This window comes from Panthera onca, chromosome D4 (assembly GCF_046562875.1).
Source record: "Panthera onca isolate mPanOnc1 chromosome D4, mPanOnc1 haplotype 2, whole genome shotgun sequence".
Lineage (NCBI taxonomy): Eukaryota > Metazoa > Chordata > Mammalia > Carnivora > Felidae > Panthera > Panthera onca.
In genome coordinates, this window is record NC_138351.1 from 25,434,251 (window position 1) to 25,446,589 (window position 12,339).

Sequence of the window (12,339 nt, forward strand, 5' to 3'; positions counted from 1 at the left end):
CTAATCAAACCTCTGCCTCCAGTCAGCTTCACCAACACCTCTCACTGGTTTTCTCTCTTTTTCATGCAATGGGATGGCAAACATGACTGCCAGGAGCTTCGGGGCTTACATGGTACTGGTCTGTGTAACTAGAGGGAAAAATAGCTCTTCTTCATCTCTGGTCAGATGGACCAATCAAGGGTAACTGGGTAGTCTGGCTCACACCATGTAAGTGTGGCTAGGGAACTCTGTCACTATAACCGGAGAATGGGAGTGGGCATGTTCCTAGTTAAAAGGGGAATATATTTGGTCAACAAACACAACTGTATTCCAACACATTTAGATAACTTCAATGAAATAAAATCCTTGAAAGATACAAACTATCAAACTGACTCAAGAAGAAATAGAAAATGTGAATAAACCTGTAACAGATAAAGAAATTGAGTTAATAATTTGAAAACATCCCACAAAGAAAAGCTCAGGCCCAGATGGCTTCACTCATGAATTCTTCCAAGTGTTTAAGGAAAAAATTGACAATTGTTCACAAACTCTTCTAAAAACATAAATGATAAGGGGACATTTTCCAAAGCCAGACAAAGACATTATAAGAAAATTACAGACCAATAGACCTTACAAATATAGACATAAAAATTCTGAACAAAATACTAGCAAACCAAATCCAGCAACATATAAAAAGAATTAATCACTGCAACCAAGTAGGATTTAACCCAGAATGCAAGATTGGTTTAACAGCCAAAAATTAACATACAATATCATATCAATAGAATAAAGGACAAAACCACATAATAATCTTAACAGATGCAGAAAAAGTATTGGACAAACTAACACCTTATCAGAATAAAAATATTCAACAAACTAAGAGGGAACCTCTTATACTTGATAAAATATATCTACAAAAAAAAAAAAACCATTGTTAACAACATACTTAGGGAATGCAAGCTGGTGCAGCCACTCTGGAAAACAGTATGGAGGTTCCTCAAAAAACTAAGAATAGAACTACCCTATGACCCAGCAATTGCACTACTAGGTATTTATCCAAGGGATACAGGTGTGCTGTTTCGAAGGGGCACATGCACCCCAATGTTTATAGCAGCGCTATCAACAATAGCCAAAGTATGGAAAGAGCCCAGATGTCTATTGATGGAAGAATGGATAAAGAAGATGTAGTATATATATACAATGGAGTATTACTCAGCAATCAAAAAGAATGAAATCTTGCCATGCGCAACTACGTGGATGGAACTGGAGGGTATTATGCTAAGTGAAATTAGTCAGAGAAAGACAAAAACCATATGACTTCACTCGTATGAGGACTTTATGAGACAAAACAGATGAACATAAGGGAAGGGAAACAAAAATAATATAAAAACAGGGAGGGGGACAAAGCAGAAGAGACTCATAAATATGGAGAACAAACAGAGGATTACTGGAGGGGTTGTGGGAGGGGGGATGGGCTAAATGGATAAGGAGCACTAAGGAATCTACTCCTGAAATCATTGTTGCACTATATGCTAATTTGGATATAAATTTAAAATAATTAATTAAAATAAAAGCAAAAAAAAAAAAAACATACTTAATGGTCAAAGACTGACTGCTCTCTCTGTAAGATCAGGAAAGAACAAGACAAGGATGTCCCTTCTCACCATTGCTATTCAACATTGTGCAGGATATTATAGCCAAGGCAATAAACAAGGGAAAGAAAGAAAGGAAAGAAAGAAAGGAAAGAAAGGAAAGAAAGGAAAGAAAGAAAAGCCATCCAGACTGGAAAGGAGGAAATGAAATGATCTCTATTTTTGACATAATTTGATATAGAGAAAATATGATGAATCCACCAAAAAGCTATTAGAACTTATTTACAAGTTCAGCAAGGTTGCAGGGCACAAGAACAATATTTAAAAATCAACTGTATTTCCATATGCTAGCAATGAACAATCTGAAAAATTGTAAGAATAACTCGATGTGCAATATTATCACATAAAATATCTAGGAATAAATTGTTAGAAAGGGATACAATCTCTGAAAGTGTAACACATTGTTGAAAGAAATTCACCTAAGTGAATGCAAAGACATCCCATCCCATGTTGATGATTAGGAAGAACATGGTTAAAATGGCGATATTGACCTACATATTTACTTGCAATCCCAATCAAAATCCAAACTTGGTTTTTTTTGGGGGGTGTGGGGGTTGGAAGGGAGAGGGGTAGAGAAACTGATGAGCCTATCCTTAAATTCATTATTCAAAATAGCCCAACCATCATGAAAAGGAACAAAGGACCCAGACTTTCCAATTTCAAAAAATACTACAAGTCGACAGTAATGAAAACAGTGTGGTAGGGACAAAGGAGGACCTATATAGGTCAACAGAATAGAATCAGAGTCCACACACCAACCCTCACATTTATGGTCAATTGATTTTCAACAAGGATGTCAACACAATTCAATGAGGGAAAGAATAACCTTTCAACAAATGGTGCTGGGACAAATGGCTATTTGTCAGTTCCTCAAAGATTAAACATAAACACTGTGTCAACGATCCTCAATTTTTTTTAATCTTTAAAAGATTAAACATAAAGGTACCATAGGATTCAGCAATTTTACTCCTAGGTGTTAACCCAACAGAAATAGACATATGTCCCTGTAAAAACTTATACACAAATGGTCATAGAAGCATTATTCAAAATAGCCAAAAAGTGGAAACAATCTAAATGCACATCAGCTGATGAACAGATAAAAGACAGTATGTTTAGGGGCGCCTGGGTGGCTCAGTCGGTTAAGCGTCTGACTTCAGCTCAGGTCATGATCTCGCAGTCCGTGAGTTCAAGTCCCACGTCGGGCTCTGTGCTGACAGCTCAGAGCCTGGAGCCTGTTTCAGATTCTGTGTCTCCCTCTCTCTCTGACCCTCCCCCGTTCATGCTCTGTCTCTCTCTGTCTCAAAAATAAATAAACGTTAAAAAAAAAAAAAAAAAAAGACAGTATGTTTATATAATGGAATATTATTTGGCAATAAAAATAATGAACTGCTGATACATGCTAATGAATGAATCTTGAAAACACTGCACTAAGTGAAAGAAACTCATCACAAAAGACCACATATTGTAAGAACCCGTTTATAGGAAATAACCACAATGGGTTGGAGAGAAATGGAAAAGACTGCTAACGGGTACAGAATTTCATTTTGGGGTGATGAAAATGTTCTAAACTTGATTTTGGCAGTGATTGCACAATTCTGTGAAAAACCATTGAATTGTACATTTTTAATTGTATGGTATGTGAATTATAGCTCAATAAAGTGGTTATAAAATTAAAAAAAAAAAATAGTATCCTAATCAAATCTTGAGACAAGAGCCAGACCAGAACAAGTTGAGACTGGGAGCATTCCAGGCTTAGTGAAAGGATATCCAGTGGCATTCAGGAAACTTTCCAATTCTTAAATTCAATTACAATGATACTGCATAGTTTATTTTCTCTTAAACTTGCTTTATTAAGAAACTTAGCATTGGTTTAAGTTTGAATATTTTAATAAAGAGTTGTATTTTTATTTTAAAATTTCAGGATGAGGGGGTGCCTGGGTGGCTCAGTCTGTTGAGTGTCCAACTCTGGATGTTGGTTCGAGTCATGATCCCAGAGCTGTGGGATCGAGCCCCATGTCAGGCTGTCCACACTGAGCATTTAGCCTGCTTAAGATCTCTCTCCCTCTCTCTCTGCCCCTCTGCTCTCACACACGTACACTCACTCTCTCTCTCAAAAATAAAATAAAACATAAAATAAAACTTTAGAATAAAATTTCAGGATAGGAAAAGATGTTAACTCTCCTTACACTAGGACACCCTCACATCACCAACTTTCACATAGGTGCTCTAACTATAAACTTGGATGAGCTACAGAACTCTCCAGAATGGAACCTACTAACCTAAACGAACAAAAACACCAAAGTTACCCACGTTCTAGGTCACTGATAATACACTTCATGTGAATTAAGTAGTTAAATGAAATGTTGGGGGGAGGCTATGTTTTAATTTCAAGGCCCTCGAACTGGTAGCATTTGGAGGGGTTCCAAACTTGATTTTACAGTGTCAGTGAGTCAGTTCTCCAACTTCAGCTCCTTTTGTGACTCAGAGCTGACATTAGGTACAATTAGTAAAAAAAAAAAAAAAAAAAAAAAAAAAAAAAAAAAAATTCTGGAAGACATCCAGAAATCAATCTCAAATTATAAGAGAAATCACAATTAAGGTCAATAAGCCTGTAGCCTCTTTGCCCACAAAAGTTTTGAATGGGGAACTCATCCTGAGTCTTAACGAAGCAATGGGTTTTAAAAACTGAAATTGTTCCACTAAACACTATACCCTTTTCAGGTGATACTTAGAGTCATCAGTGGCCATGACTTAGAGGATTCATTTCCAAAGCAAGAGTAATTATTCTCCATCGTAAATATTCTGTGACTTTCAAATCTCCTCCATTTTTGAGAAGTCATTTTAGCGAAAGTTTTCTTTCCTATTTGTACTGCCTTTTCTGTCCTTGTAAAAATTTCGTTTGCTTATTATTCTTCTCCAAAAAAGAATATGCTGGCTAACTTTCACTTTGGAAAACTTCAATGTTAAGGACTCAACCCTACATCATCCAACTCAATCTTGGTTTCCCTAAACATAGAACCAGCAATGCCTGATCCCTGCCACTAGAGGGAGAAGTAGAGGTCCTTTCTAGCTACACTGTCAGCAGTTTCAAAATGCAAAAGCTCTTTCTTCTTTTTCTTCAATTTTCCCACAATACTGAGCATATTTCTATCATATCTTTTCCAAAGGGAAAATACATTTTTATCATTTTTCTCAAAGAATAATTTAAATTGTGTTACCCGATCCACGGACACGCTTCAGTCCACACCTGAGAAAGTTGGCAGCTCCCTTTGAAAGCTTTCTCTTTTTCTCCCACCTCTCTGGCCACGCCTCCTCCTTTGATAAAGGCTCTTCTACCCGATTCTTGGGATTCCACAGGCTCTGTGCAAGATGGAGCTCTTGACCTTCCTCGTGCTCACCTTCCTCCTCCATTCTTCCAATTCTCAGTAAATAGCATCTCCAAGCACCTGGTTTCTTAAACCAGAAACTGGGGTGTCATTCTTAACTCCTCTCTTTCCCTTACGGTCTCCACTTCCAAACCAATCACCCAATGCTATCTATCAACCTACCACCTAAATGCATCAGAAATGCATAAATTCTCTCCCCTTCCCCCTCCAGCACCCAGGCAAACATCATGAGCATCCCAGAACCCCCCAACCCCAATCCTCCTTCACAGGGGCTCCTCTCCTCCTTCAGGCATCACATTCTCAACATCTTAAACTTTGAGTCGCCAACTTTAGTTTGCCTCTCTTTTACCCAATTGCTAATTATTCATTAATAAGTACGTAAATAGTTTCTGGTACCAATTCCAGTGGGGGGAGGGGGGTCCCCACACCAACAGCAAGCAATTCTCAGACGCCAGCAGGGTGTCAGAGAGTTCAGCCCAATTCTGACACAATCTACCTGGAGACAGCATCAGATTCCACGGGCTAGCTCAGTTAAGGGCTCAGTCCTACAAGATTGCCCACAGTCCACCCCCCCCCCCCCACACCTCACCCAACTTCAGATACCAATTGCAAGCCCAAGTTGTCACCTGTGTTGCGACCAACTCTAAATCAAAGGTTTCCATGACCTCCTCCTCTGGTACAATTAATATGCTAGAACAGCTCACAGAACTCAGACATGTTACTTACTGCATCACTGGTTCCTAAAAAGATAGAACTCGGAAATAGCCAGATGCACAGAGCAAGGTGGGGGAAAGGGGAGCAGAGCTTCCATGCCCCCCTAGGCACACCGCTCCCCCCACCTCCATGTATTCACCAACCCAGAAGCTCTCCCAGCTCCAGCCTTTGGGGTTTTTATAGAGGCTTCATTACACAGGCATGACTGATTAAACCATTGACAGCTGATGATTGAACTCAATCTCCGGCCCCTCACCCCCCACTTTGGTGCTTTCCAAAGGTCACTCACTAAGGAAAGACATTTTACCATTCTCACCACTTAGAAAATTCCAACAGTTTGGGGAGCTGGGAGTCAGAAACGGGGAGGGAGACCAAATACATATTTCTTATTATAAGCCATAATAAAACAAGGTGCTTTTTTTTTTTTTTTTGGTTTGATGATTGCGTTTTTCCCTATACTAGTGCTATCCAAGAGAAACAGAATGTGAGCCACGTGTGTGATTTAAAGTGCCTTAGGAGTCATGGGTAAAATTAATTTTAATACCTTTTGTTTAACTCACTAAATTCAAAACACCATTCTAAACTTGTAACCAGTGTGAAAATTATTAATGGAATTCTGTAAGTCTGTTTTTGTACGACATCTTCAAAATCTTTTGTACGTTTTACATCCATAGCCCTTCTCAATGTGAATGAGACAAATTTAAAGTTTTCAAATAGCCACTTGTGCCTAGTGGCCGCAATATTGGGAACTCAACTGTAACCTCCCTAATGATGGGAGAAAAAACTCTCTGAAGGCCGGAGCTAGGAGGGAAGCCATCTTAGAATTCTAAGTCAGCATGACTGTTCATAAACTTCGTTTAAACCAAAATTCTGATTGATGGCCCACCATGCATGCATTCTACACTTGCTTTGTGAATGCGTAGCCTAAAGGAAAACCATCTTGTCCTTAAGATACCGATCGATGCTTCTACTCCATGCATTCCTTCATGGTAAAACTCGTGATTCCTGTCTATCTGTAGGTCTATAATCTTTTGAGCTTTTAGAAGATCTAGAGGGGCACCTGTGTGGCTCAGTTAGTTAAGTGTCTGACTTTGGCTCAGGTCATGATCTCACGGTCCATGAGTTAGGGCTGCATGTCGGGCTCTGTGCCGACAGCTCAGAGCCTGGAGCCTGCTTCAGATTCTGTCTCCTTCTCTCCCTGCCCTCCCCTGTTCACGCTCTCTCTCTCTCTCTCTCTCAAAAAAAAACAAAAAAAAAAGAATAAATATTTTTACAATTTTTTAATAAACTTAAAGAAGATGTAGAAAAGCATGTAACCCTGTAAAAACTGTTCATTCTTGGGGCACCTGAGTGGCTCAGTTGGCTAAGTGGCTGATTTCAGCTCAGGTCATGATCTCACGAGTTTGTGGGTTCAAGCCCCATGTCGGGCTCTATGCTGACAGCTCAGAGCCTGGAATCTGCCTCAGATTCTGTGTCTCCCTCTCTCTCTGCCCCTCTCCAGCTCATACTCTGTCTCTCTCTCTCTCTCAAAAAATAAATTCAAAACAAAACTATTCTTTTTTTTAACATTTATTTATTTTTGAGACAGAGAGAGACAAAGCATGAACAGGGGAGGGTCAGAGAGAGAGGGAGACACAGAATCCGAAACAGGCTCCAGGCTCTGGGCTGTCAGCACAGAACCCGACACGGGGCTCGAACTCACAGACCTCGAGATCATGACCTGAGCTGAAGTCGGCCGCTTTACTGTCTGAGCCACCCAGGTGCCCCAAAACTACTCATTCTCCCAAGTACTTTCTTCCCTGTGCAGAGTGTGTTTCCCAGGCAGCTGTCCTAACTTGGGCTTGAATAAAACACTTTCTTACTCTTCGAAATTCTAAAAGGTTTGTTTGTTTCCGTGTCAACACTGAGAACAAAGACTGCGTCAGCTTTGCTCACCATTGTGGCACCTGCACTTAGCAAGTGCCTGAATATAGCAAGTACGTGATAAGCGCTTATTAAATGAATGAATGAAATCTCCACGTACTTCTCCACAGGATTGCTTTCAGAGGAGTGCACACTAATGTGATGTCTTTGCCCTTTCACTGGAATCACTCCCAGAAAGAATCATGTTTAATCTCCCCTCTGTATGTTGAAAGGCTGTCAAAGATACTGTCTGTTATCATGTCAGTGTTTCTTGCAGGGGGGGGAAGTCTATTAAGCTTTTCTAAAACTTCATTTTAACAATTGCTATGACTCACCCTGTTGTTGATAACAACAACTCTACAATCTTCCTTCTATGAGGAACGTCAAGAAAGGGATGCCCAGTCATATCAAATGTATTAACCGTTTTGCTACGTTTTATTCCTCATTTCAAGGATCTTGGTTTTTCTAAAATTTTTTTTTAACGTTTATTTATTTTTGAGACAGAGAGAGACAGAGCATGAACAGGGGAGGGGCAGAGAGAGAGGGAGACACAGAATCTGAAACAGGCTCCAGGCTCTGAGCTGTCAGCACAGAGCCCGACGCGGGGCTCGAACTCACGGACCGTGAGATCATGACCTGAGCCAAAGTCGGATGCCTAACCAACCAAGCCACCCAGGCACCCCAAGGATCTTGGTTTTTCTGCTTTTGCGTAACTGTGTTCCTTCTTGTAAACCATCCCAAATCTCTTTTTAAAAATTGTTTAGGTAGGGGTGCCTGGGTGGCTCCAACTCTCGATTTTGGCTCAGGTCGTGATCTCACAGTTCATGAGATTGAGCCCTACATCAGGCTCTGTGCTGACAGTGCGAAGCCTGCTGGGGATTCTCTCTCTCCTTCTCTCTCTCTCTCTCTCTCAAAAGTAAATAAGTAAACTTTTAAAAAATTAAAAGTTTAAAAATAAATAAATAAAAATTTAAAAATTAAAAATAAAATGTTTAGGTATAAATTTTTTTAAATAAACAATTACAAAAATTAAGTCACATGCTGGGGTTGTTTGGTTGATTTGCTCATCATTCCTTCTCCCATTTTACAGTAACAGCATCTGTTTGCTCTCAGGAACTAGTCTCTTCCTTATGGGTTCATTAGGGTATCTTGTCCCACCTGAGCCAAAGGGTGGGCACCCGACCGAAGTCAGGCCAATCAGACACCTTGTCCTTGGAGTCAGACGAGACCGACAAGGATGGGATCCATTTGCTCTAAGCCCTGCCTGAATTTTCCAGTGGTTCCTGCCCCCAGAGCCTTCTGGTTCCTCTGTTTCCCAGTTGTTCTCTGGCTGCCTGTGGATACTGTGGATTTCCAGCCACCCTTCCAGATTTCCTCTGAGTTCACAAAAAACTTCCAACTTAAATGTGTGCCCTGCAGTGTGAAACCTGGAGGACAGAGCCCTGGGGAAGGTGGGGGGTGGGAGTGCGTTGGTCAGGCAGACGCTGCTTACCAGAGCTCACAGAAGCATTTCAGGACTTCGGTACCTGGTAAGCCCTGCAGTTGGAACCAGCCAGGTGTCAGCCCTGAATATATGCTCAAAGATAGATCCAAAGGAAACACCTTTAGACCTTAGCAGCAGATGCCTTGGGGAGAAACGGAGACTCATTATGCTCCGTACGGACCCATACCACTTGAATTTTTTACAACACACATATTCTACGTTGTGTGATTTTTCTTTTTTAACCCAGCAAAAATAGCAAAGATTTGCTGCTCTCCGTAAGCTTCCGGAAGACTATCCCAGGATCCCAGTAAATGACTAACCCGACATTGTTGTATAAGATAAGAGATCCACACTTTCTTTGCTCTAGACCATGATGAGAGAGTACTTCAACTACCTACCTCTGTTTTGAGCTCAGTCTGTACTTTCTAATTAAAGTTCTTCTGCCCAGCTTATCTCTGAACTCAGGCAAATGACCCTGCGGGCAAAGCATCCCCTGATGGGAACTGAAGCTACCCCCTTAAGCGACAGGGACTGCCCTGATCCTGCATGATTGACCCCAAGACAATGATCCACCTGACCTTTGCCACCCACCTGCACGTACCCACCGACCTTTGTCCCACATTCTGCTTATATAAACCTTCAAGTATTTTTGGCACTTTGGACACCATCTTTGAGACGTTACTCGTTAGTTCACTGCCTTCCCGGGGTTGGCCTCACTGACATAAACTCCTTTCTTGTTTTGCCACCACTGGTCTCTTGGCCTTTGGATTTTGTCTATGGTGAGTGGCCAAACTTGGTGTTTGGGGGACCCCTGGAACCAGGCGCTCTTGCGTCCTTGGGCCCCAGTTACAATAGTACTAATAATGAAGACACAAAGTGCAAGGAAAGTGCGGGGACAGGTAAGCACCGAATCCGTGTAACTTAAGCCAAGGAGCAAGATGTAGCAAAAGACTCTTGAAAACCGTCATCCTGACTCCTTTTCCTCCCTTCCCTCCGACGCAGGGACGAACAAGGGCAAATACTCGAAGAGTATGCCCACGGGGCTGGGCAATACTTGAAGTATCCCTTGGTCTCCTTGGAGACAATAGGGACAGGGGGCTCAACCCACAGGCCTGGCCACGCTTGGAAGGTCCGCCACAGCCTCGGGAAGCCAGGGAGGCCGCCGTTAGAGCAGTGCTGTGCTAAGTGTGGCCCCTGGACCCGGTACGGCAGCCTCACCTTCAGCTTACTAGGCTTGGGAATCCGCAGACCCCACACCAGCAGAATGGGCGAGCCAGAGGGGTGGGGCCCAGCACGCTGTGTTTTAACCAGCTCTCCAGGGCACTCTGATCCTTGTCAAGTTTGAGAATCTCCACCTGTCTGCTCTTAAGGGAAGCCTTTGCTGGAGGTCACTTGAATGGGAAGAGCCCTCTGTGGGAGGCAGGGAGCTCTTGACTCTTGAAGGGAAGAAATTCTTCTCTACCTTCAGGGTCTCCCAGCTGGACTAAGAATTAAATTTACATGTGACAGATTACCAGAAGAAAAAAGTGTTATTACATGTTCACGGGAGGCCCAATAACACAACTGACCTAAAAAAATGACCAAGGGAGGCAGTTTTCATATTTCTTAGGTAAAGAGACAATAAGTCTGTGAGGAATTAACAGGACAAAGAAAAGTTAACTCTGGGAGCTTCCATTAGTAAGGAATTTTGAACAGAATTTCGGCTGGGGTGGTACATCAGGAAAAAGTAACAGGGCTGTTTGTATAAACAAACAGGGCTCTAAATCTCCCTTATCTGGTGATGAGAACGTCTCTGTCTCCTGGTACAGGGAGGGCACCTTCCGTAGGGAGAGATCTTTCCTGTTTTCAGGGGAATGGGGTGGAGGGAGGGTCTTAGTATCTCTTGAGTAACTCTTAAAATAACCACTATGCAAAGTGACACATTTTGGGGCAGCCTGTCCTTGGCCCCTACCCTCTCTAAGAGTAAATGAGCTTCCTCCTTGAAACCTGGCTGAGAAAGGGTATATCCTGGCTGCTGTTTGGGTATTCCATAATAACTCAAATCTCAGGGACTTTGAAGCTCTATCATTATTATTATATACTAAAGAAAAATACAGATATTGTTTTGTTTTGTTTTTTTTAATCAGAGAACAATGTGGCTAGAGAAGGGCAAGAGAGAAGGCTGGATCCGGGATTGCAGCGAGGGCCCAAGGACGCAAGAGCGCTTGGCTCCAGGGGTCCCAAAAAGAACAGGTTTGACCCCTCACCACGAACAAAATCCAGACAAAATCCAAAGGCCAAGAGACTAGTGACAGCAAAACAAGAAAGGAGTTTATGTCAGTGAGGCCAGTGAGGCCAACCCCGGGAAGGCAGTGAACTAACGTCTCAAAGACGGTCCCAAGTGCCGAAAATACTTGTAGGTTTATATAAGCAGAATGTGGGACAAAGGTCGGTGGGTACGTGCAGGTGGGTGGCAAAGGTCAGGCGGATCATCGTCTTGGAGTCAGTCATGCAGGATCTTGCTGGCATCTGGGCAGTCCCTGTCGCTCGAGGGGGTAGCTTCGGTTCCCATCAGGGGGTGCTCTGCCTGCAGGACCTTTTGCCTGAGTTAAGAGATATGCTGGACAGAAGAACTTAATTAGAAAATGCAGACAAAGGTCAAAATGGAGGTAGTTGAAGTCCTCTTTCAGGATGACTTAGGAAGAGACTTTCTGAAGACACAACTCCCACCTGCACACATTTCATCCACGCCTAAAATTCTATGGCCAGATCCCTGCTGCTTGGGCACCACCTCAGGGATCACCAGCTTATCAGTGTGGCAGCCTCAGTGATTGTCACCGATAGGCATGGCTGCCTTGGAGAGTGTCAGCCAATGGGTGTGTCCGCCTCAGTGGTTGCCAGCCAATGGGCGCGTCCGCCTCAGTGATTGCCAGCCAACGGGCGTGTCCGCCTCAGTGATTGTCAGCTAACACCTCAGTGATGATGAGCTGGCATCTCAGAGCCCAGAGCAAGGTCCTCTGAGGAAGAAGGCGGGGCTGAGCTGTTGAAAGGGAAGGTGAGGCACGAGACGATAAGTGAAGTGCTTCTTCACTTCCCTTCGCTGTTCTTCCTAACTCTAACCCCTCATGGGCACGAAAGAGTGAACACTAGCAAGGAAGCTACAAAGTTATGTTGCTTGGAACCAGTGTCTTGGGAGACTTCGAGCAAGTTTCACTTTGCTTTCAAAATTGTGCCGTAACTCTTC